At 42.4% G+C, this 26,126-nt stretch overlaps 1 protein-coding gene and 1 pseudogene across 1 annotated transcript in view; one reads left to right on the plus strand and one right to left on the minus strand.

Annotated features, from left to right (window-relative positions):
* Nucleotides 1-635: 635 nt before the first annotated feature.
* LOC116890622 lies at nt 636-789 on the minus strand (annotated as a pseudogene).
* Nucleotides 790-5,497: 4,708 nt separating this feature from the next.
* The window catches only part of Jak1 (Janus kinase 1), a 106,790-nt gene continuing 86,161 nt past the window's right edge, over nt 5,498-26,126 (plus strand). Inside the window, exon 1 of the mRNA XM_032901765.1 lies at nt 5,498-5,733. The gene's annotated coding sequence lies outside the window, so the exon portion shown is untranslated. The remainder of the gene's footprint in view (nt 5,734-26,126) is intronic.

Raw genomic sequence — 26,126 nt, forward strand, 5'->3', positions numbered from 1 at the left:
GCTTCCTGTCGGTAGATACAATGTGACCAGCCACCTCACAGGCTTGCCGCCTAACCCAGCGAGCCATACTCTCAAACTGTGAGGCAAAACAAATCTGTCCTTCTTTAAGTAGCCTTTGTCAGGGATTTTGTCCCAGCAAAGAGAAAAAGAACTAGAGCAGACTTTTCCTGAGAGCACTTAGAGGTCAGAAAGTCTGTTTTTCTTTGAATCCTGTCTGGGACAGAAGAATGGATATCGTTTTAGGGAAGCCCTCTTTGGAGTCCACTTCATGAGCAGCTTTATAACTCTTAACAGGTTTGTTGAGGAGAATGAGTCTTTTTCTTCAGTGCAGTAGCCACTGCTAAAGTACCCAGGCTTCAATTAATGACTCCCAACCTAGGTTCCTACGACGGGAATTAAGCTCAGTGGGCCACAATGAAAAAACAAAATAATAAGACACAAAAGAATAGGAGACCGAGCCAAGTGCTCACATGGTAAGTCCTGGCACTCAGGAAGCAGAGTCCAAGTCTGGTCTACAAAGTGAGTTCCTGGCCAGCCAGGATTATATAATGAAATTCTGTCTCAAGAAACAGACCAGACAGACAGACAGACAGAGCAAAACAAAAGGCCAAGTTCATCTATTTTTTTCTGCTATTCGGAGGAGAGAGCAAACACGCTTCCCCAACTACCACAAAATTATGTTGAGTTTCCTGAATTTGGGGAACTCGAAGACATCAGCACATTTAGGCTGCAATGGCTAAACCTCATCCTGGGAGAACTACCTTCATAATCATGATGCCAGCTAAGTCAAGGCCAGCTCATTCCTATGCGTGTGTCTGAGTTCATGTCGTGTCTATCTGTTCCTTATGGCACAGATAAAATCAAGTCACTGCAATTTCCTCTACCCATGCCACATGCCGGGCACATATTACTTTAATTCTCTAGCAAAACCAGTACAAGGAAGGCATTATCCCTGTTTAACAGGCAAGGAAAGTTTTGCAAACAGCCTTAAGGTGTTCACAGTATGGCGGGCAAGATAAGACTTGAACATCAGCACTTACAGTACAGGTGCCAAGGCCTAATGCCTTCCTGTTTGATCCACCCAGATTTTTGACAGCTCGTCTCCTTCTAGAGGCACATGGGAAGTCATTTAGTCTGCCGCTCACCTTTTATTGGTAAGCCACAAATCATTTAGAGAAGCACAGGAGGTTAAGGGTGGAGGTTGAACCTAAAAGCCAATAACTTTAGCTTATAATGCTCTTTTCTCCTCCACACTATACCTTTCTCAGAACCCCTAAGACATCAAGGAGGATCTAACAGGGTTAGAGGTGCAGTCCTTGTCAGCAGTAATGTGAAGGTGTAGAACTCTGAACACACATGGCCGGGGAGGATTTTAGGTAGAAGTGCTGGAGTGGCTTGAACACAAGAGTAGAAGGATACAAACATTTAAAAGTATGCATTGGAGAAATAATTGAGGGGCTAGAGTGAAATCACACCAATGGATTGTGGTTTTTCAAGAGAACAAGGGTGGTGACTTGGACCACATAGTGGGGATGCAGAGAACTGAGCTGACTAGATAGATACGCAGCACAGAAAATGATGAAGATTTGCCTGTAGACAGACATGAGTATGACTCATTTTGTTTTGTTCTGTTTTGTTTTGAGACAGGGTTTCTCTGTGTAACTTTGGGTGTCTTGGATCTTGTTCTGTAGACTTGGCTGACCTTGAACTCATGAAGATCCACCTGTCTTTCCCTCTCAAGTATTAGGATTAAAGGCCACTACCACTGTCCAGTCAGGATGACTTTTAACTCCAGGATAATCTTGTTTGTTTGTTTTGGTTTTGTTTGTTTTAATGATTTACTTGTTTTATGTGAATTGGTGTTTTTTTTTTTTTCTGCATGTATGTCTCTGTGAGAGTTCTGTGTGAGAGTGTTGTATCCCCTGGAGCTGGAGTTACAAACAGTTGTGAGCTGCCATATGGGTGCTTGGAATTGAACCTGGGACTTCTGGAAGATCAGCCAGTGTGCTTTTAACCACTGACCCACCTCTTCTGCCCTGAATAATTTTGTTTTAGGGAGGGTTTCTCAAACTTTTTTTCCCCACAAGGAAACTAATTTTTTTAAAGAATTAATTTATTTTATGGATATGAGTACATTGTAGTTGTCTGTCCCAAAACACACCAGAAAAGGGCATCGGATCCCATTACAGATGGTTGTGAGCCACCATGTGGTTGCTGGGGATTGAACTCAGGACCTCTGGAAGAGCAATCAGTGCTCCTAACTTCTGAGCCATCTCTCCAGCCCCCAAGTAAACTCCTTTTGCCTGAGAAAATTTCCATGCAACCATATCGATCTAAGGATCTATGAATCTATGTATTTAGCTATTTCAAATATTTACTGGTCACAGACAATAAAGACTTGCATTTTAAAAATATTTTTGATATTATATATATAAAATTTTATCATTTATCAATGAAAAAAAGTGAGTTTTCTCACTAATCAGACTGATGTTTTCTTTGCTATGATAAAAAACTTGACTCAAGACAACATGAGGGAGGAAAGGGTTATGTTAGCTTACCTATTAGAGTCCAGTACGAGGAGAGTCAAGGCAGAAACCTAGAGGCAAGAAACAAGCAGAGAGCCTTGAGGAGCACTGTTCACTGGTTTGCTTTTTATGGCTTCCTTAGTCTGCTTTCTTATTCCACCCGGGGTCACCCGCATAGGGGTCTTGCCTACATAGGGCTGGTCCTCTCTCATCAATCATTAACCAAGAAAATGCTTCACACACTTGCCTACAGGCTAATCTGGGGGAGGCAGGTTCTCAACTGACGTCCCTTCTTCCTAGATTACTGTAGTTTCAATCAAATTGATGAAGACTAATCAAAACATACGTGCTTGCTTGCTGTTTTGTTTTGTCTTGTTAATGTGAATTGACTCTTGGCTGAATAGTCGATGCTGTAAACTCAAGCACCTTCGATGTCTTTCAGAGCTGATGGACACTTGTCTGTATCACCATCGATGCTAAGAATGCCACTTTGCACAAATAACACGAAATCACAGAAGTATGTTTATGTCATTTCAGAAATTGCTGGAAGTTCTGTCCTAATTGAAAGTCAAAACACAATAAACATGTGTGTGTGTGTGTGTGTGTGTGTGAAATAGGACTTTAATTTTAACTTTTATTTATTTGTGGTGGTGGGGAGTCATGTGTGATGTCATACTCATGGAGGTTTAAAGACAACTTTGGTGGTCAGATCTTTTGTTTCATGATGTGGGTTCTGGGGATTAAATCAGATTGTCAGGACTGGTGACAATCTTGCCATCTCCTCAGCCTCTAATCAGCCAATTAAAAAAATTATTTTAACAGAATTCAGTCCAAACATATACAGTCGGATGCATGGTGTGGAACAAGAGGAGAAATACTACTCAAAGTGTTTGTCATAACAAATGTTTCTAGAAGAACGGCAAACTTTCTCTATATATGTATATATATGCATATATAGTAATAGATAGATAAATAGATAGTACAATTCATAAGAGATGGACCTGGGACACAGTGCTTCAGGCATTGTTTGCTGGCAGTGTGTGCTGTGACCATACTTACAGGTAGAAGTGCTCTTGTGTGTTCAGAAGCAAGGCTGCAGTGACATATTTGGACACGATGGGTAGGCATGGCTAGAAATACCTCAGATTCATTATGCTTGATTTCTAAATCAACTTTGGGCTGTCACACACTTTAGAAACCTTTTACTTAATGACAATTTTGTGAGCACCCTCACACTAAATCATGAGAAGAACCATAGGTTTGTAACAGGGTGCTAGACCTTAGCACAACTGACTCCATGATGGAAGTGCTATTCAATCTGTAAAACTCACCACAGAGACACTACCATCTGCCCAACATGAAAACAAAGACCATCAAAGGCCATAGTTCTGGGAAAGTCTCTGAGTGTACTAACCTTGCATCTGTAGTTCTGCTTCTGGCTATTCTTGTTAATTGAAGTGTATCATCACAGAACATGGTTTTTGTGCTTAATAGCTCACCTTGAGAAAGGCTTGGGCCTACACTGGGATCCTGAACACCTAGTGTAGTTGCTGGTCAGTTAAGAATGTCCTTCTATAGGCTTAAACCCACGTCTGTTCAGTCTTCTCTGGTGAGTACCCTACAAGTTTAAGAAGCCAGAATCAAAGACACTTGAGAGCTACACTTTCTTCTTCTTCTTCTTCTTCTTCTTCTTCTTCTTCTTCTTCTTCTTCTTCTTCTTCTTCTTCTTCTTCTTCTTCTCCCTTCCTTCCTTCCTTTCTTTCTTTTTTTGTGGGTAGGATAAGACTAAACAAACCTACTGTGAAAGATGATTAATGAAAAATCAAAAGCCCTGGACACAGATTAGGTATCAGTGGATGTTAATTCTTATTACTCTTTCCCATAGCTTTTCTCTCCTGCTCCTTTACTCTTACACAGAATGCAGCCTGGGCCTGAAGAAACTTGTGGAAGCCCGAGGTTTCGTTTCTGGTTAAGTCCTTACGATAGAATTGTCAATTCAATAATTAGAATCGCCTAGAAGACCAGCCATTCCTGTGAGTTGTTGTATAGATTAGGTTATCCCTTGGCTATGCCCTTGAGAATTATCTAGATTAGGATCTCCTAGAAGACTTGCTTTGCACAGTCCTGTGAGGGATTCTGTAGACTAGTCTATCGCCTTGGCTATGCCCTTGAGAATTATCTAGATTAGGGTAACTAACGGAGATAAGATCTACTTCATCTGTGGGCAGAACCATTCCATCAACTGCGGTCCTGGATTTAATATCTAGGAAGAAGCTAACACGGGAATCCATCCTCTCTTCTTCCTGAGCATGCAGGCAATGTGACTCTCCACTTCAAGTTTCTGTCATCAGACTTCTCATCATGATGGTCTGTATTCTCTCCAACTGTATGGTGTAACAAACCTTTTCTTCCTTTAATTGCTTTTGAAATATTTTATCACAGCAACTGGCAAAGTGACTTTCGTTCTTGCTAGGCAAGTCTTTCTGGAACCCTCCTGTGGAGTGGTTGGGATGAAGCAGAGGTAAACACAAGAGGGCAGGAGCTAATGCCTTCAAGGGCACAGGTCGCTTCAGCGAGCAAATTCTTATTCCCTTTGTGAGTTCACACTTTCTTTTTCTTTTCATCTTTTCTTTTTTTGGGGGGGTAGGGGTAGAGGTGGGAGTGGGGAGACAGGACATCTCACAGAGATCCACCTGCCTCTAGCCTCCCGGAGTGTTGGGATTAAAGAATTGTGCCAGTAAGTCCAGTTTGAGTTCAGCTCTTACAAGATAGTTGGTAAGAGGAAACGAGCTGGGACACTTGCGGGAGAGCGAGCCCGGATGGGGGCGTGGCGGGAAGGCGGTGACTCCAGGGTCCTCAAGCTTGGGTCTTGACTCTGCCCCACAGTGGGAGCAGCTTCTGACGTCACGGGAGGTGGGCCAGACAAGGAGGCGTAGTCAATAGGGGCGGGCCCGTCGGGGGCGGGGCGTGAGGTGGAGGGGCGGGACGCCGGTGCGTCCAGGAGCGCAGGCCGCCGCCGCCGCGGAGTAGCCGGCAGCTGCTGACGCGCAGCGGGGTCCGCGCCCAGCCTTGCTCGTCCTCTCCGTGCCTCTCCTTAGCCGCGGGTGTCCACACCGGGCCCCGCACGGCTAGCCGAGTTGCCAGCCAGACGCCGGACCCAGACAGACACTGCGCCAAGGAGCCGCGCGGCCCGGCGCACACGGAAGTGGTGAGTATCACGGTGGGGAGGTGGAGACGGCCGTGGCCAGCTCGGGGGACCGTGAGAGGGGCGCGGAACCGGGCAGCGGGGCCGCCAGGGCGGGGATTTCCAGGCGGCGGGGCTGCCGGGAGATGAGGGGAGGGCCGCTCTGCTAACAGCGGCCCGCGCCACCGACATCCTGTTTATGGCCCCGCGGCCTGCGCGCCGATGGCCTCTGGCGCCGCAACAGCCCGACCGCAGGGCTCGCCGAGGGTCGTGGCCAGCGTCCACCCCTGGTCGGCTCTTGGGGGGGGGGACTTTCTGGGGTTTGGGACTGCGGGGGCGCGCCCGGGAACTCCGAACCTCAGCTTGCCGGAACGTAGCGTGATGGAGGGCCATGGGTGAAGGGACTGGGGAGAGGCGACTGTAGGTCCTGCTCGAAGGGACCGGATTCATCGAAACTGCGACTGGTGTCTGTGGCTCCTCAACTCCTGGCTCCGCTTCTGTGCGACCGCCTCCGTCGTCCAGAAGCTGTAGACACCCCTCTGGAGACACTCCCAAGCTCCTGGGATGCGTGTTTACGAAGGGAGTTCTTTAAAGAGACTAAATCAGAGGTGTGGTTATCGCCAGGTGCCTGTGTGCCCCCTTCTGAAGTGTATTCTCTGTGATTTCCCGGGGACAAGACTGTGCCTAATTGATAGTCTTAATTCCTGACTGTGACTTGTCTTCTGCTTCTGCTTGGATACATCAGTATCCGTACTATTAAAATTCCTCCCCAGACATAGAGCTCAGTCGCAGGTATTTACGGTAGTATAAAATTACCATTACTTCTTTCAGGGAAGGAGGCATAAAAACTTGGGTCGTTAAATGAGTAGAATGCTGAGACAATTAGATACAATTATCTAGTCTTTGGGTGTTGCCTTCCCCGTTTAAAGAGAAAATATTTGAGTTATGTGTGGGCATGTGTGGTGTAAAAAACATTTTTTTTAAAAAAAGAAAAAGATGAACATTTTGCATTGATTAAATTTTTGTCCTTTCCTTTCCAAAAACCACATTTTGTTGCCTATTGCTTTTGATTGTGGAGACTGATGTTTTCCAAGTACTGGAATTTGAGGCTGTGTGAAGCAACTATGAGCTGGTTCAAAAATGTCAGTCAGTAGTGCCCAAGTTGAGAGATCATATGGGGGTACCAGGTAAAAAATTAGATTTGGGGCCTTGTGTGGAAAGTAATTTCATTCCTGGCTCCAGTTTTTCAACATCATATATATATATATATATATATATATATATATATATACATATATATATATATTAATTGAAGGATCGGTTTGTTCTTTTGTGCTTTGTGGTGAAGGTGAATGGAGACTTCCAGCCAGCATTATAGATAATTAGATAGTTCTGGTATAACATGCTTTATAAAATGGAATAAATGCCTCTTCTGTATGGATCTAGATAATGTAGAAAGAAACAGATACATCATACTAGAGGGAGTGTGACCATTACGAATAGTAATCATAACTTATTTCTGTGTATCCTATTAACTAAGCACTTAGACTGTATTTCAGTTTGTCTACACTGCTGTAATGTTTTTTGGGGGGTGTTGCTCAGATTTCTCTGTTATCTTTTATGTTGAATATAGCTAGTTCTGTTTCAATACCATTTCACTGTACACCATTTACTGGCTTTGGAAAAAGATGCTAGAAATCAAAAATAAGTTAGATATTGGTACAATAGCTAATACATTTCCTGACATATAACCATATTCCATTTTGTTGTAATTTAGCAGGTGTTAGTATCAGTTTGTCTCACCTGGAAGATCATTATCTTTCTGGCCACTTGGTATCCACCCTTTACAGACTTAGGGTGCTAGGAGGAGTTAGGCTGTAAAAATACTTTAATTCGGGCACCTGCTATAAAAAGCTAGTGAAAAATACAGAGTTTTGAGGATAGGGTTGCTTTTACGGGAATGTGCTTGCCTTAAATTACATGAGGGAACTTAACCTCAGGGCTTTTAAAGAGAACTGTAAGGGCTACCAGTTTAAAGAGATTTGACTTGATGAACAGAAGTGATTCTAAAGAAGACGCACTGATTTCAACAGCACATTTCCAGCTACAGATTTTGATACTGTCCAAAAGACACCATTCTGAATAACTTGAAGTAGCAAATACATATTTGGAGAGAAATATAAATGAAGCAACTACTTAGAATGTATGTAGATTTAAACTGATTTTTATACAGAGAACACTATAGATAACTGCACTAATTGGAAACAATTTACAGCTTAGCAAAGGCCAGGCAGGATCTGTGTTTTCTGTCAGATTCTCTGTGCTTTCTTTTTCCCCACTGAGGACACACATTCTGTATAATTCAGTGAGATGACGATATGCTGCTAGATTCGTTGTCTTAGATAGGCGTTATTTGTACAAAGAAATTTTTAAGAAATACTTTTCACGAGGCCGGAGAGATGGTTGAGTGGTCAATAGCACTGACAACTCTTCCAGAGGACCTGGATTCAATTCCCAACAGGTGGTCACGCCTGTCTGTAACCCCCCCCCCCCCCAGTTCCAGGGGATCCGACACCCTCGCATAGACATACGAGCAGGCAAAACAAAATAAAACACCAGTGCACACAAAAATAAAAATAAATCATTTGAAAAGCAATCACACAGGAAGTCTCAGGCAGACAGGGAATGGATTATTTAAGCAGAATCTAGTTGAGCAAGCGACTTCTGCTGTTCTCTAATGTACCGTGGCTTAATGGCACCTGGAGCCCTGCCCTAGGATAGAGGTGCTTGAAGGAATCTCGATGAATCCTTCAGACTAGTGGTTAAGAGCTTGGTTTCATGCTGAGGGAGATACTGCTGTTTTCTGAGGAGTTTTGGAAGGTACATCTTGTTGCGGAAGGTGGTATCTAGTGGGTAGAAGCTAGATGTACTTTTGAACACTCAGTAATGCCCAGGACAGCCCTTCCTATAACCAAGTCTGACCTGGGTCAAAATGCCAGGAGTGCTCAAATGGAGAGATCATGCTTAGGGGTGCCAAGTGAGAAAAGAGATATCGGGGTTCATTCCTGTCACCAGCTTTCCTGTTCTGGAGAGAAACGAGAGCACCTAGGTTAGTTATTTTGCAGCCTTTGTGGAGAAGTCAGGCAAGGAATGTAAGCATAGCGTGTGAAAACCCAAGGACGTGTAAACTAGAGCTGCAGTGAAGAAACTTCATAGACGGATTGTTAGACACAGTGGAAGCCAGGGCAGAAGAGGCTAAGCGCGTCTGCCGAGTGTGGAGCAGCAGGGCAGATTTAATGTTAGGGGTTTTTGTGTGGGGGGACGAGTAAGGGATTATTTAATATGTTTAGTTCTCTGGGTAGAATTTTTTTTAATACAGTTCCCCCTTTCTCTTTTAATCACAAAGCTTATTTTTTATTTTCACAAGGAGGAAACTCACTGTAGAACAATGGGAAAATGGAATAAAGTAGTAAGTAGAGGAGAAAAAAAAAATCCTCTACGCTCTCTAGTGCCTTTCCCACTTAAAGGCAGTCAGCCGTACCATGCTTCCTTCGGGCATGGCTAGAATTGGAAGGCAGCTTATTGCAGAAGGGGGCAGAGCTGTTGGTGTCTGAGTGGGTGAGGGCAGTGCTGCTCGATTCTACGAAGCCCTCTACCTTTTAAAAGACCTCTGACCATGCCAGGTGTGTGTGGGACATCCCTGTCATCTCCGTGCTCGGGAGGCTGGGGTAGGACAAGCCTTTGGATTCAGGAGCTTGGCATCAACCTCTGGGAGAGATCGTGAGAGATTTTTTTCCTATGCAATGCAAGGTACAAGGACATTGACTCATTGGTGTTAATATGCTGGTGCTAAGCTTTGTCTTCAGTCTTTCAATTGTCACTTCCTCTGCTTTACTCTTCTTGTCCTCAGCGAGGTATGCCACTGTAGCTTCCGGTCTCAAAGACTTTCTGGTAACCTGGTTTGAAACAGCTGTCGTGTTGATAATGCTGGGGTTTCAAGGGTAGGAAAAGGATTTCTGTGTATACTTTTGCCTTTGAAGTACACTCACACTTTTAGCCATTTGAGGCAGTCGGAAAGGATAAAATCTTAAGTTCCCTTTTGTGATGCCTCTAATTTGTTTTACGATGTGTGGTTCTTCACAGCTGGTCATTCTTCAGTGCTCTGAGTAGATCCCTTAGTCCCAAAGCAAGATGTGCATTAGGAACAAAAGGAAGAAACATTAATTGTCGTTTTGAGACTGAGTCTTCCTCTAGTCCACGGTGGTCTCGAACTCACCATGCGGCCTCAAACTTGTGATCCTCCTGCCTTAAGCCTCCCAAGTGCTGGGATTAGAGATAGGAGCTAACAGGAAAATTCTTTTAAGTATACTCTGGTCAGAAGACAGCTGACACTTGTTGAGATTTTTTAAATCTACATAACTGGTTTACTTAGTGTGCTTGTTAATCCATTTATTAAAGTGTTTATTGATCTCTTACTAATAACAGTCATAGAGTGTGAATAAATGGAGTAAAATACATAGGAATCCTGTCTTCATAGAATGTGCAGACTTGTAGAAAAACTTTGAGTGTGTTCCCAGGTTTGGTGGTGTGGTTATGCATGTAGAATGAATGTCTCATTTTGTTGTTGTAGAATGTTCCTACAAACTTTCAGAGGACTCCTTTGTAATCTGCAGATTAGAGAATAGCTTGCTTTATTTATTTATTTATTAGTATATTACAAATCAATTCATTCTTTTTTTATACCCTTGATACCCAAACATCTCTTGGTGCCTGCTAAGTGCTTGTCAGGTGACCAAAGCACAGCCCATATGGAAATAAACTTGCTATACATAGCTTTTACAGTTCGACTGGTGCTGCAGCAGATGTGAAATGTAAGACTATTGGGGCCTCTGGGGAGAGCTAGACCTGCTCAGAGCCTTTCTCAGATGCTTTTAAAAAAGTGATGGGGTGGAGTTGGTAGGTGGCTGAGTAGGTTAAGTGCTTGCAGTTCAAGCATAAGGACCGGAGTCTGATCCCCAGCACCCATAAAAGACTGGATGTAGTGTGCCTGCTTGTAATCCCAGTGCTGATGCTTGCTGACCAGCTAAGCTAGCCAAATAGGTGAGCTCTAGGTCTGAGTAAGGGTCCTATATGTCTGTCTGTCCATCCGTCCGTCTGTCTTTTTTTTCCTTCTTGAAACAGGGTCTCTATGTAGTTCTGGCTGGCCTTGAACTCACAGAAATCTGTCTGTCTCGGGATTAACTGCTGGGATTAAAGGTATATGCCACCACTTGTGGCTCTTAGAATTGCTTTTGGTTTGTTTTTGTGATAACTGCCCTAAAATACAAGGTGGGTGGCTCCTAAGAAAACACCTGAGATTGACCTATGATATGAAAATGTGTGTACATTCTACACAGAAAGACGGGAGTGGGCTCTTGCTCCTGGGCTCAAGGAATACTCTTGCTTTAGCCTTCCAATAGCTGCTCTTCAGGGCAAACACCACTGCTTCTGGCATCCAGTGGTTTTGAAGAGTCTTCAAAGTGTGAGTTCCCGTGTTCTGATACAGGCTGGGATGTGGAGAAGACATAGAGAATGAGCAAAGGCATGAAGCAGAGGTGGGCATGTACAAAAGATGGGTGATGGATTTGTTCATATGCACTGATTAGAGCCTAGACTTCTTGGGAGAGAGCAAGAGGAGGTGAGGCAGTTTGGGGTGAGCTTGTAAGCAGAGACTCTTGAGTCTGTGAACAGGAAGAGGTCAGGGACTGTGGCTAGTGGATGAGTGGGGAAGATGGGAACATTTGAGGTTTCTGGGTGAAACGAGCAGATGGAAGAACTGTGAGGCACTTGAATTCTGTACAGGATCAGCTTTTACCTTGGGCCACACTTTCCTTCACCCAGCACCCAAAAAAAAAATGCTTTATTTATCCATCATTTATCAGTTCTTGACTCTACCAGGAAACAGGAAATGCCTAGAGTCAAGTTAGGTGGCAAGAAGTTCATGTAAGCTTTTCCTAAAGTGCAGCAGAACCCATTTTAAATTGTCTTAAAGTTAGCAAGTTCTCTGATGATGTAACTGGTTCTAAAGTCAATTAATGATTAAATACATGATTAAATACAATGATTGAAAACCCGAGAGACAGACATAGTTAGGGAATATGGGCAAGGAGGTATATTCTTGGAGGCCCAGGCTAATTTTTGTCTTGGTGATTGAGGAATAGTAGGATAAAGCACTGTGAGACCACAACCAGAGTAAATGGTCTGAGACACTGGAGGGGACCTGGGGTGAACAGTGTTATAGTTTGAAGTTGTCACCCTACAGTGTGGCAGCTGGTACTAGTAAAGGAAGGCAGCCAGAAGGCTTGCGTTGTAGAGCATGAGGGAAATGAAGGAACTGCAGTTGAAGGGGCTGTTCCATACACCTTGTTTAGGGGCTGGCTGCTGTGTGTGTAGCGGGCAGAGACAAGATGGGAAGCTGTTTGCAGAATTTCTCAAGACAAATTCAAAGAAGTATATCCTTAGAATGGAAATTCAGTGAGGGATCTTTTCTTTACTGAGGGAATGGGTTGAGAACAACTGTTATGGAAGACCCTCATGCCTGGAACCCAAACTGAAGGAGACTGACAGGCAGTTTATTAAATCTCCAGTAGAAAATAGATCTATTGGTTGCATTTTAGTCTTGCTCCTCTTCCTTTCTTTGTTTCTGTAAAGATTTATTTTTATTGATGTGGATGTGCATATCTATGTGAATGTATGGCACTGAACTAGAAGAGGATCTCCTGGAACTGGAGTTACAGGGGGTTTGAACTACCTGCTGTGGGTGCTGGGAACTGAACTCCAGTCTTCTGGGAGTACTCTTAACTAGTGAGCCATCTCTCCAACCCAAGAAGTTATGACTGTTGCTTATCCACAGAGTGGGGTGAGACACTATCAACCTCTATGACTATTTGAGGATTGAGGAACTACTAAGCATTTTGGATATAGCGGCAGGCACAGACTTTGAGGTAACACTGTTCTGATTGTTTTATTTTTTTAACTTTTCAAAATGATTAGAATATATGCTTGGGTCAGTTTTTTAAAAGCTCAAGCTATATTCATAATGTTTAAAGATGGTGTGGCATGTCCCCAGAAGATGCCAGAGAGTGCCTGATATATTCTGATATATTGTATTTTGAAAGATTTCTGTTAACAGTGGGTAAAATAATAATAATAATAATAATAATATTATTATTATTATTATTATTACTATTATTTTATTGTATTGGTGCTTAACCAAGACAGTTTCCTTTGATGCAGAATGTTATGTAGACAGCATGCAAGATGCTGGATAAATTGTTTTTTTTTTTTTTTAATGAAAAATTAGAAAGGTGCTTTTCTGTAACTTCTGTAGGAGTTGGCCAAGATATAATTTGGGAGGAATGTTCTGGGCGTCTTGGAAGACCAACATAAAGGTGCTGTTTAACTTTTGAGTCCATGTTTGTAGCCAATAGTGTAGAGACACAGGCAGACCTGTTTGTAAAATCATGTCAAAATTAAACATTTTATAAGGGAGATAATGCTCCAGGGAGCCTTGGTGCTTAAAGAATGATAGGAATTTAATTTGTTGTTTCCCTTTCTACAGTTACTGCTCTGTGTTTTCTATCATACTCTCCTGAAGCAAGATCTACCCCAAACCAAAAAATTATAGACAGTCTTTTTTCCTAATTGTGTGTGTGCACACATAGATATATGTATACTTTAAGTGTATTTCATTCTTAGTGATATTTTCGTTGGACAAGTGTATTGAATTTAAGATGAGTTGGGCACAGTAGCGTCGTACGCCTATAATCATAGCACTTGGCAAATGGAGGCAGGAGAGAAGAGGTCAAGGCCATTCTCAGCTACAGAGAGTTTGAGCAGGCCCAGGTTGCCTGAGACTGACTGGAAAACAGCAAGAAAGCACACAAAAACAACCTCCTCTCTCCTTAGTGAGAGAAAGAAAAGAATAAAAGAATGTGTGGTAGGAACAGCCATCTTGATAAAGGAGATTTATTTATTACTATGTATGTCATGTGTGTTTTGCTTCGTGATTTTATGTGCATTGTGTGCGTGCAGGAGCTTGCAGAGGTCAGATCCCGTTGCATGCTGCGGTGAGTCACCCTGTTGGCACTTAGAATCGAACCCAGGTACTCTGAAGGGCAGCCAGTGCTTTTAGTTTGCTGGTCCAGCTCTCCAGCCCTATTCTTGTGCTTTGACAGCACAGTACATGTAGCTGAGTCCTTTCTTGTCTTCCCATTTAAGATTGAGAAAGAAAACCTCAAGTCTGGAGGGCAGTGGGCAAGAGTGGCAACCTGTACCCGTGGAAAGACTACCTGGAGAGACTTAAAGAGTAAACTTTAAATGTAACATTTTCAGGTATGTTGGATAACCAAAGGCTGGTCTGACTACATAAAGTAGAAATAAGAATAATTTGTAATGAATGCAACTGTCATTTGTTTTTAATAGCATTGTAAAGGGCTTAAGGCTATTAGAACTGACAGTTCACCAATTAACCATGATTATATCTGTGGGCTTGCTTGCTAATATAATTTTCTCTGACCATGGAGGGGCTATAATTTATAGCAATTTTTTAATTAGTTGAATTTAAAATAATCTTTTGTGTTGGTAGGTTGCTGGCAGAGAGGCACAGGCAGACCTGTTTGTCAAATGATGTCTTCAGAGTTTGTGCTGGTGGTATGTCTGACACACACACACACACACACACACACACACACACACACACACACACACACAGAGACAGAGAGAGAGAGAGAGAGAGAGAGAGAGAGAGAGAGAAGAGAGCGCAAGGGCGAGAGTGCAAGAGAGAGAAAGCGAGCCTGCTAAATATGTATCTTCCTGTGGAAAGTCTTGTTTTTTAAGCTGATTTTTGGCCCCACCCAGGAAGGCAGGCAGATGCAATTTGCATTATAAAGATAATTTTTTAGGACGTTTAAGATTAATTTGCATAACTTAGCCTAAAGAAAGATATGCATTGCCTAAATTTGTATATTGCTTGATTTTGTTCAGCTGGGGCTACTCTAAAATTCTGACTGTCTTGCTGACCACTGTGCCTGTGTTACCTCATTGGGAAACTCAACTGATGTCTGATGGCACTAATATATACACAGCTTGTCAACTGCTTGTTTACAGAGACCTTCTACTCTGTTTGGACATAGAAGGGAAGGGTCATAGGTTCAATTGGCCTGAACATAGATGGTAAGTCCTCTTGATGTGGCTTTAGGAAGTAGGCCACTTCTGATGTACAAGCACCGTAGAAATGCTCTTAGGGGTGTGTGTGTGTGTGTGTGTGTGTGTGTGTGTGTGTGTGTGTGTGTGTAAATAATGATATGTGAAAACAAAGTCGGCCTGACTCTGTCCTTTAGGTTCCGGCAATTGAGCAGTTACACAAGTGCTTGTGGTGTTTTTGCTGAGTGCCAGGAGAGATGTATATAGTTGGCTTTAAGACAGAGATGGAGCTGTAAGAAGAGAGTGGGATCTGGGTAGTGAGTTTTTTGTACGCCAAGATCTGAAAGATGAAAGAGGCTATGCTAAGAGTTTAGGAAAGTTTATCTGTGAGGAGGGTTCAGTGTGTGAAGCATGTGTCATCTGTAGACATGGTTCTTGCTGCCTGAGAAAGCTGAGCTTGATACCTGGAATCCACATGGTGGAAGAAGAAAACTGACTCCTGCAAATTGTCTTCTGACTTTCTTATGTATTGTCCTGTGTGTGTGTGTGTGTGTGTGTGTGTGTGTGTGTGTGTGTGTGTGTGTGTGTTTAAAAAAAAGTGGGAATTGAATGAGGAAGACATCAGATGTCAGCTTCTGGCCGCCATACACACTGACAGACATGTACACACACATGCAGGCACACGTAAGGACTTCTGGCTAGAAGAAACGGCATATGCAAAGCCTCTGAGGTAGGACGGATATCCTGTACAATATACAGAGAGGAAAAAGAAGCTGGGTTGTGAGGTAGATGGGCATTAGGTATGGTCTGTATTACTTTGGATTTTCTAGAATGGTAACAAAGGAAGTTGAAGATTTTAAACTCGGACTGCTTATCCTCTCTTGAAAAAAGAAAAAGAACTTAGGATCCCACTTCTTACTACTGCTCCAGGGGGGCCTCCTTTCTCCACTTCCTCAGTCTGCTGCCAAATGTCTTGAAATCTTTCATTTCCTTCCACCCACTCATGGTTTAACCCTTTGCAAACAGACCGCTATCTTTGCACTCCAGATTGCTCCTGTGAGATCATCAGCCACCGTTCGGTCATGTATGACAACTTTTTTTCTGCCCCACTTATGTAAAAGCTCTTTGTTGGCAGATGCCCCCAGCCTGCTGTCTTCTGGTGTCTGTGGCACAGTAAATACTCTTCTCTTGTGTCTGTTTGCTTTTAGGGTAGACATGTTTTCCTCTTCTGACTGCTTCTCCTTCCCAGTGAGCTTCTCCTCAAGGCTCATGTGCTTGGTAAACTGTGTAGATGTCCTATTTTGCCAATTATTTTTCTTTCTTTTCCCTCTCTGCTCTTTACTTCCCCAACACAGGTTGAGCTATTTCACTTCTGTTCAAGTCTTTGGAGACAAGAGGAGTAGGAAAGAGAGAAAAAGGCTTGGGGAAGACGGCTCAGTCCCTGCCCTGACAAAAGAAACATACTTAGATGTTAGACATGTCAATAAATAATTTCAGTGTGGTTTCATGTTGGAAAGCAGAGTAGTGAGGAAATAGAGAATGTGTTGGGGTGGGAAGTGGGCCATATCTCAGAGGAAGTGGTGACATTTGGTCCAGGGCCTAGAAAGTGAGTATGAGAAGCCTGGCCTTGCAGAGACCTGGAGGAAGCTGACAGGAACAGGAGTCGGGAGGTGCAGAAGTAGCACCTGACCCCCAATTCAGGATAATTCAGCTGTCCTGCTTCATGCTGGGTCTCCTGGCCCAGTGACTTGTTGACACCTCACATTCAAGTGCACCAAATCTGATGCCAGCTCTTTCTGACCCAGTGTCATACTGATGGACAGTTTCTCTGCTTTTCTTTCCTCAGCACCAGGGAGCCACACTGTATGTGTTATAACTGCTGGCTTTTGTCTTTGTGCCATTCCAGCAGACAGTGGGGCAGCATATAAACCAGCCTGTGTGAAGGTCCAGTGCTTCACATTCTATGTGGACACTGAAATCTGTATTTCTGTTTGTTTTGACCATGTGAAGGCCTGTCAGTTTCCAAGTGCCTCCCTTGAGGTTCCACAGACCCCTCCAGCTTATGCTCTACTGGCCTTTGAGATAACAAAATTATTCCTAGTTTTCTGGCAGAAACTTATTTTTCAGTTTTGGCAGAGCAGAGAGATCTAGTATATTGTATGTTAACTTGGTCTTTTGTGTGTTGACTTGGAAACTTCACAATGGATACAGCAATGTGTGTTGGGGCAAAATGTTTTCCAACTTTCTAGCAACCACCTTGGGATGTTTCTAAAGAGCAATGGTCTCTTTAAGCTAAAGACTGCAAGTGTGTGTGTGTGTGTGTGTGTGTGTGTGTGTGTGTGTGTGTGTGTGTGCACGCTCATGTGTATATAGGTTAGAGGTAAACGTTCAGGTGTCTTCAAGGCCATTAGCTTTTTTTTTATTTTCTAAATTTGAGACAGGGTCTCACTGACAGGCTAGGCTGGCAGGCTTCACCTCCCTGACATTACATTACACACAAGTACCACCATGCTCTCTAAAGATGAGCTTAGATTCTCTTCATTGTACAGCAAGTCTTACCACCTGAGCTATCTCACCAGCTCTGGTATCTTTCAACTGCAGAAATAGCAAAGACAAAAACCAATGGAATAGGAACCAGGCAACACCAAAGGAGAACGATTACTGCAGAATTGCCACTCAGAGGGAAATACGGCTTCTGCTGGGTGAAAAAGGGACATTTAAAGAGCCTCCCCAGACAGTCAGAGAGGCAGGGAAGGCTGTTGAACTACTTCCTTTTTGGCTGTGAATCATGTTTACTTTCCGCAGGTTAGAGCTAGAGCGCTCATGGTTTTAAGAGATCATGAAGACAGCCAACCCAAGCACATTTAGTTCTGAGTTATAGGACTGTTTAATAAGTACACTTTAAGTTGTTAGCACACATGATAGAAGAACTGGAAGGCATCACAGTGTCTCAGGAAATGGCTCATTTTCTATTTTGACAGTGGAGGGTAAAAAGAGGGTAGCAAGGAAGTGACTGGCTAGGACGGATGTGGTGAGGGCTTTAGTAGGTTGTTGCTGCTGTTGACCCAGGTTGGCCTTGAACTTGTGATTCTCCTGCCTTAGCATCCCAAGTGCTGGGATTATAGCTGTGTCTTATATCATGTTTGATTTGTCATTGATTGATACTTGCAGCTCATAAAATAGCCACATGTGAAATTTATTAAATTATTATTATCGAATTATTACATTATTTTAAAATTTATTAAATTTGTTTATTGGAGTAGTTCCAAAGAGGATAAGATTTTTAAATTTTTAATTATGTGTATATGTGTATGGGGGTTATGCACTGAGAAGAGGACCCTTGGAGCTGGAGTTACAGATGGCTGTTGGGAGCACTGGGTTCTCTGGAAAGCAGCAAGCGCTCTTAACTGCTAAGTCGTTTCTTTAGCACTGAGGCTGAGGTAGTTTATGGACAGAAGACTTTGAGGTGATTTAGGAGATGTTAGGATTCTTTAGGCCTTGTCTGTTAATTTGGATATTAATAACAGTGGTGTTCTATAAAAGAGGAATGATGGGGCTGTTGGCTTTGGGAAGCTCTCCTGGGTACACAGTATAAAGGACAGGCTGGTTGGGCAGTGTGGAGCCCAAACCAGTTCCAAGTTACGTCTAGGAATGATTAGTTTTTTCTTTTCTTTTCTTTTAAAGCTGTTTTAAACATTCTAACACTGACTAAATCTTTAATAAAAAAAAGTCCCCTTTAATGTTGACATTTACTTGTACATTGGTACTATTGTTAGAATAAATGAAAAAAATTTATGTAAGTAATATTACAATAAAAATTCTATCTAAGGCTTTGTCACTAAGGAATATAAGTATATATTATGTTAGGTTTTTTTGGGGAGCAATATGTAATCTTTTGAAAAGCGTTTTAAAAGTTCTGTTGCAATACAGTCTTCACAAAAGTCATTGTAAGTATCTGTAATGGGGTAGGTATTTTGCTTAGACAAAATTACCTATTATGTAATATATATAAGCTGTTCCTGCTATTTTGAACTATGTGTTTATGTGATGTGGCAGTCTCAGTACTGATGATTAAAAAAAATCAAAATATCTGGGTTGGGGATTTAGCTTAATGGTAGAGCGCTTGCCTAGCAAGTGCAAGGCCCTGGTTTCGGTCCCCAGCTCCGAAAAAAAGAAAAGAAAAAAAAAAAAATCAAAATATCAATCAACTTTGAAAAACATTGAAGATACTGTGTCCTGTGGTATCAAATCTTCCGCCAGGACTTAATTATTGATGAAGAATAACCAAGAAAAAAAATTTGCTTTGGTCTTTAGTAAGTGATAAATGTGTATTAAGGAGTTATTTTTAAAATTGCTTTCTGTGCTTTATGTCCTTTAGTCCTTTGGGAGGCAGAAATTAGCACATCTTCGTTGAGTTCAAGGCCACCCTGGTATACGTAGTGTCTTCCAGGATAGCCAGGACTACATAGTGAGACCTTATCTTAAAAAGAAAAAAAATTCTTTATGTTTTATTATTTGTCAGTGTTTGATTTATGTATCTGACTTAAATCACTATATGTATTAGATTGTATACACTTCTATGTGAGAAGAGTCATACATGGAAAGACTTTTAAGAAACCTTGCCCCGGGGGCTGGAGGAAAGGCTAGGTGGGTGCTTAAAGAGCACTGGTTATTCCTGCAGAGGACCCAGATAAGGAAGGGTGATGTGCTGGAGAGATGGCCCAGTTGATAAAGTGCTCACTCTGGAAACGTGGGACCAGTCCTCAGCATCTATGTCAAAAACTTGGCCTGCTAGTATATGCTTTGTAATCCTGTGTTGGGGATGTGGACAGGAGGATTCCTGGGGCTCACTGGCCAGACAGCCTGATCTAGCTGGCAAGCCTCAGGTTCCACTGAGAGAGCCTGTCTCAAAACACACATATACTTCACCACCACCAAAGTTGATACTTCAGATTTGACCCTTGGGTTCCATGTACACATATGCACTCTTTTTCTCCCAAACTTCCACTCCTCCAGGGTTTGAAAGCTCCTGAATGATACGTGATTTGGTTTCATTTCACGTTAGACCTAAGGAAATTTGGGTTTAGGAGGTGAAACAGTTTCACACTTCCGATTCCAGACTCCATGTTCTCCCATTGTGTGTTGGTTTAGGGACGACACACCACTCTGTGGAGTCAGGCCTGTAAAAGCTGTTGAAGTCCCTTGGGGGCCACCATAGCTCACCTGTCTTCTGTTTTACCTTCAGTCATTGTTATTTCCAGCCACATTTAAGTCAGAATTTATCCACCCATCCCTGCCCTTGTGGAGAGTTTTGTTGTCAGCAAGTTCTCAAGGTGGGTGCAGCCGAGCAGACTGTGCAGTGAGGTTATTTATGGCTGAAACCCTGAGGCGGAATTGCGTTGACTAAGACTTGGACCTGGGCACAGTTTCTGTTTCCTCTTTCCTTCTGATAGTCTTTTCTTCTGCTTAATCTTTAAAATCTATAGACTATAAATTTATTGTATAAGAAAAATGCATATTTTAGTCACTCTTCACTGATACAGGTATTTTGGATCTCAACTAACCTGACACTATTCTTAAAATGTTATTTTAGATTAATTCTAGGTCATTCATGTAATCACTGCGTGTTTAACTTGCAGTTAGGGATTTATACTGGTTTAGGAAGTGGCTTAATCCTCCTTTAAGATCTGTGACCTCACTAGCCATGGCTGCAGTATCAGGCACATTCCTAGTTTGGTGTTATTTGATTGCTCAGGTCTGCTTCAGAGAAATGGAAACTATCTTATCTTCCTAAAGGCTTGCGATAACAAGTTTATAGCCACAGTCTCTGGGGTGTGCAGTTTACTTGTAGTATTTTGCCTCAGGAACTTTTGCATGGCTTGATGCTTTGAGCCTTTCAGATTCTAGATGTGAAAGTGGCTTGACATTAATTTATAGCAGGATAGCTTTCAGAGCTCTCCTCTGCATTGCCACAGCCAGCTGAACCTACCCCGCATTCTCTTACTTGCCTCTCTGTGTGCCTCTGAGTTCCCATGAGAGTCAGTATACCCAGACAGTCAGTAAATGTTTACTAGTTGCTTTGGGGCTTCGTAAGATTAAACTTCATGTACATTGAAAATCTAACCTAAGGAATACACCAGAAGTGGATCCTTGTGCTGGAGAGCTGGAAAATTGCAAAGCACTTTATTAAATGGCAGGGACACAGGGTCTTATCCTCGTGCTTTGCTGTTGTTCTGTGGCTTCATTGTTAGAATGCTCCCTGTAACTTGCAAAAACTGGTATTTCTAGTTGTTTCTATTTTTTTTCATTTTCATTGGTTATTTATATTTCAAATGTTACCTATTTAAATGTTTTATTCATGACACATTTCTTAACTATAAAGTGCACATTTAGCTCTTCATTAATGCCGATGAAGGTTTTTTTTCTCTTTAGGAACAAAATAATATTATAAACTAATGTAATGGTGTTTGCCTAATGGAAAGAAAGATTACGTTAAATTGTGCTCCGTAAATGATGGAATTGTATATTATTGTTTGGCAGATAAGTTTATAAACGGTGCTGTGGTGAGAAAATTCTTGTATAGGGACCTGTTGCTCAGTGAAACTGATTTTTTAGTTTGATGCCCAGCTTGCTTTTTTGTTCTCCTTTGGTGTTTATTTTGTGAAGTCAGAGCCTCTTAAAGGGATGATTAGGACTTGTAGCTTCCAGGCGTGAGGGCATTGTTGGAGATCTTGGTGACATATTTCTTTCCTCTTTCCCTTATTTCCTGCCACAGTGAGACTTTTTTCAAAATGCCCTAGTAAAGAGCTGCCCCAGGATGATGAGTTTCTGGCCCTCGGTGGTCAGAAGTGCCTGAGGATTCTTGCTTGACAGTGGTAGGTTAGACCTGAGTCATGCATCGGAGTCAAACAAGACTCTGTGATCATTTTGTTAATGGAATAACGTGACCCAAGAGGTTTCTAGTCAGGCAAACTCTATAAATGTGTATCATATCTTGACCTGCTACTTTAACTTTTTTTTTTCTTTTTTAAAAAGAAACTCTGGTAAAACATAACATAAAAATTGGCATGCTCACCTTCGAACAGTGTTTGTGGTGCAGGAGGTCTCCAGAACTCTTGTCTTGGAAGTGGAAACTCTGTACTAACTAAACAGTAACTGCACAGTTTTCTTCCCCACCCAGCATTCCATTCGGCCTTTCCTGCACCTCACGTAAATAACACCAGGAGTATATGTTAGCCATTGTGTAAGTGCTGTATTTCATTTAAATGTGAAATGTGTTCTCAAACCATAGTTTTACATGTGAGCATTTCCTTCACTTTTCATAATGAATAGTATTCTGCTGTGCACGTGGGCCTTTGTTGTCATCGTTCGTCTGCTTGTCTGTAGACAGGCCTCTGGGTTGCTTCCGCCTTAAAGCTGTTGTGAATGATGTTTCTATGAACATGGGGTCAAATACACGAGACTTGTTTTCAACTGTTTTGTGAATTGACAGTCTTTTAGACAATTCTAACTCAGACAAGTCCAAAACTGTGTTCATCTTCTCTCTTCAGAACCGTCCTTTCTCCTGAACACACAGTGATGTTCCTTTTGCCGTGTCCTGCCGTGGATGCCGGTCACCAGATTTTGACGTGCAGTTCCTAATCATCCTGTCAGTTCATGAGTATGTTTTCTCTGAGGTCCCTGTGAGTCAAGCGTTGCATGAGTGTCGATTGCTGTGAGGTGGCTCCGTTTAACCTCTTACAATCCAGAATGTGTCCTGCTGGGTTCACAGCTGCTGAGGTCCTGTAGAGAAGAAGCTTATTGATTCAGCCATTTTCAGATCTGTCAGGCACACACTAATATATGAAGGTTAAAAGGGCAGCTTGAGGCGCTCCTTTCTACCTTTACTTCCTTCGTTCTTAGTTCGCTTTATTTCTTTCTATTGATTGATGATGCTGGGGATGGAGCCTGTAGCCTCCTGTGAGCTTTCTACCCACGAACCGCATCCCAGCCACCTTTCTGCACTTCTGCCTTCCCTTACGCTTTCCCCTGTAGAGCTTTGGTGTGCAAACCTGAAATCAGGGATTTTCAGTCTTTTTCCATTTCCTCTTCTCTTTGGCAGTCAGTTGGGTAATAGCATTTGGAAGACAAAATGAAACCTGTATGGTTTTAATCACCCATTACTCCCGGAAGAAGTTTGATCTTGTGTTTCTGACTAGCAGTGTCAAGTTCAGAGACAGTATTGTGATGTAGGAAATGGCTTGAGCCTTCAGACACTTTGGGGAGCAGGATCTTCGACTTATCTCAGTTTACTCACCCGCAAAATGGGAGGAAACAGGAAAATCCACCTTCTAGATTTGTTGTGAGTCCTTGTGTTTAAAGCAGTGTCTGGTATGTGTGTATGTGCACCCCCATTCCTCCTCCCAACAACATTTCCTCTAATTAATGTTTTTGGTGTTCTGAAAGAGGAAAATACAGAAAACAGAACATTTGCTTTATTTCTTAAGTGCGAATTGTCAAAGACTAGAAAACAAAAAGCACTAGAGGAAACACTGGCAGGAAGAATGGTTACAGGTGCCTGGCTGACTGAGAAGCTTTTAATTTTTATTGAGTCTTTACTCCAGAAAGTTTCAGCAGTTGAGAGTGAGAGTTTCAGCCATAGTACAGGACTCGGGACAAGTTACTGTAATGTCTTGCCAACCACCACTTGCTTATTTGTAAAAGTGGAGCTGGTTATACTTGCTGGGTCTAGTTGGAATGCTAAATGAGATAACATGCACGACCCAGCCTGTTGGCAGGTAGGCAGTAAAGGCCTTCCAGGGGAGAAGAGGATCCCTGTGTGGTCACTTGCTCAGCAGCTGGTTTGTGTTCTCTCTCTCTCTCTCTCTCTCTCTCTCTCTCTCTCTCTCTCTCTCTCTCTCTCTCTGTGTTTTTCTTTAGATTTATCTTATGTGTATGAATGTTTTGTCTATATCTGGTGTCCATGAAGGTGGAAAGGGTGTTGGATACCCTGGATCTAGAATTAAGGATGGTTGTGAGTTACCAGGTATGTGCTGAGAGCTGAACCCAGGTCCTTTCTCTGCAAGAACAGCCAGTGTTCTTAACCACTGACCCATCCTTCCAGCATCTGTTTTGTTTTGTTTTAGTATGACTATAATTCTTTCTCAGTGTAGCAGACTGCTACTAATGGGTAAATTTGGGTGGTAACCTCAAGACAGCAGCTCTGTTAAAACTCAGTGTTTGGCAACAAATCCCTTCTTTAGCTCTTACCCTGAGTGTCACAAAAAGGCTTTTAGCAGGCTCATGCCCCTCCTGACGTACTTTAGGAGGGTTCCCATGATCATTATCCTAACTGCCAAACTGGGCTGTGGTTGGGTTCCAGAGGCCGTCTAGAGGCAGAAATGCACAGAACCATTGCTTTCTTCCTTGCCCAGCTCTTGGAAGTTATGCCTCAGAGCAGCATGTCCTTGTTCAGTAGGAACAAGAGCTATGCCAGTTTCCTTAAGAGTTCTTAAGTTTTTCTTCTGAGAAGCAACTGCTCTTCTAGGACTAGGGATGTAGTTAGGGATGCACTTAGTAGAAAGCTTACCTAGCATACACGAAGACTTCATGGGCATAGTGGCTTATTTCAAGAATCTCAGAATTTAAGAGATAAAGGCAGGAAGATCAAAAGTTCTAGTTATTATGTGCTGTATAGGAAGTTCATGGCTAGCCTGAGTAATGGCAGATGCCTTTAATTCCAGTGTTTGAGAGGCTGAGGCAGGTGGATCTCTGAGTTTGAGGCTGACCTCTTCTACGTAGGGAGCTCCAGGCCAGCCAAGAATTGTACCACCAAATACTTTTCTTCCTTTCTCATCTCATTTTTAAAAAAAAATGAGGTAAGGAAAGCTTTGAAAATATTCACCATGTTTACAGATTCCTAAAGAATTTGGCTGGTCAAGATGAAACATCACCATTTTGACTTTTCACTTCTGATATTTTAACGAGCGTGAGAGGAAAGGGTTTCTAGGGGTGCTGTGGCATTGCTTATCTAAAGTGCTTCCCTGGAGGTAAGAGATACATTTCTTCAGATTTAGATACAAGTTACAGCAAATTCTTGGCTCCCTTAAGCCCTTAGGGATGAATTATTTTGGGAAAACTTAAGTTTTCTGGATGTTGAGAATTTGTTCTTATAATAAGCATATTTTAAAAACTTTGAGAAAGTTAGTGTATTTGCTTTTTCTTGCAGCTCATGCTTTATCCTTCAGGTTCAGTTATGAACATTACCATGCTGAGCTCTGTGCTCATGGGGACACAGCATAGCCACAACAGGAAGACCACCCATGACTGCTGAGCAGGAAACAGCAAATCCCTTCACACTGTACTTTGTTTTTCAGGAAGTTGAGATTGAGAGACTACTTATATAATAGAAATTCTTTCCAGAATTATATGAGTTCTTTATTTACGTGCATATGTTCCTGCTTTCATACTCAAGTGCATATGTGGCTGACAGCATACACACGTCCATCTACACATGTACCTGCACACATACATTGCAGAATATTTATTCCACTGTGATGAGCTGTAGCACAGAATTCTTGTGCTTTCTGTAGTTTTCTGTTAATTCCATGTTTTCTCAGGGCTGGTATTATGTCCATGTGTGGGACTCATTGCTGAGGACTCCAAGGCTTGCCTTGTGGCCCCAGAGAGAAGGACTGATGGTGGTATGAGGCAGTTGTGACTATGTATATGTAGTCTCTGAAGCCCTTACTTTGGTGAATATTCTATGTGTGCTCCAAATTGTGTACTTGCATGCCAGCCTTTATGTAAAGGAGTGTTATTAAGTCACCTGTTTGGTGGTGGTGGGGAGGACTCTCTAGGTTGAGCTTTTACTGATTGGTGACACATGTATGTCAAAGCTATAGAGCTATCTGGATTTAGAGTACAACTTAGAACCCAGTGGTTTCTGTGCATTCATTTAAAGCCCTATATAGGAATTATATTTATAACCGTGACCTTGTGAATAACAACATCTACTTTGTGCCCAGATCCTGTTAGGGTTGGTTTAATCTGCAAACCTTTGTGCGTTGGATGATATCTCCATTTAAAGAAAAGGGAATCAATGTTTGGAGAACTTAAGCACCTCATTCATTTTGTAAATGTTAAAACTCACGCACACAGTACCTACTAGCGTCAAACTGGTGATGCTAACCTTCTGCAGACAGCAAAGCTTCTGGAAACTTGGACGGAAGAGTGGGATTGGGATGCCATTCTCC

The sequence above is a fragment of the Rattus rattus genome, chromosome 1, assembly GCF_011064425.1.
Source record: "Rattus rattus isolate New Zealand chromosome 1, Rrattus_CSIRO_v1, whole genome shotgun sequence".
Classification (NCBI taxonomy): Eukaryota; Metazoa; Chordata; class Mammalia; order Rodentia; family Muridae; genus Rattus; species Rattus rattus.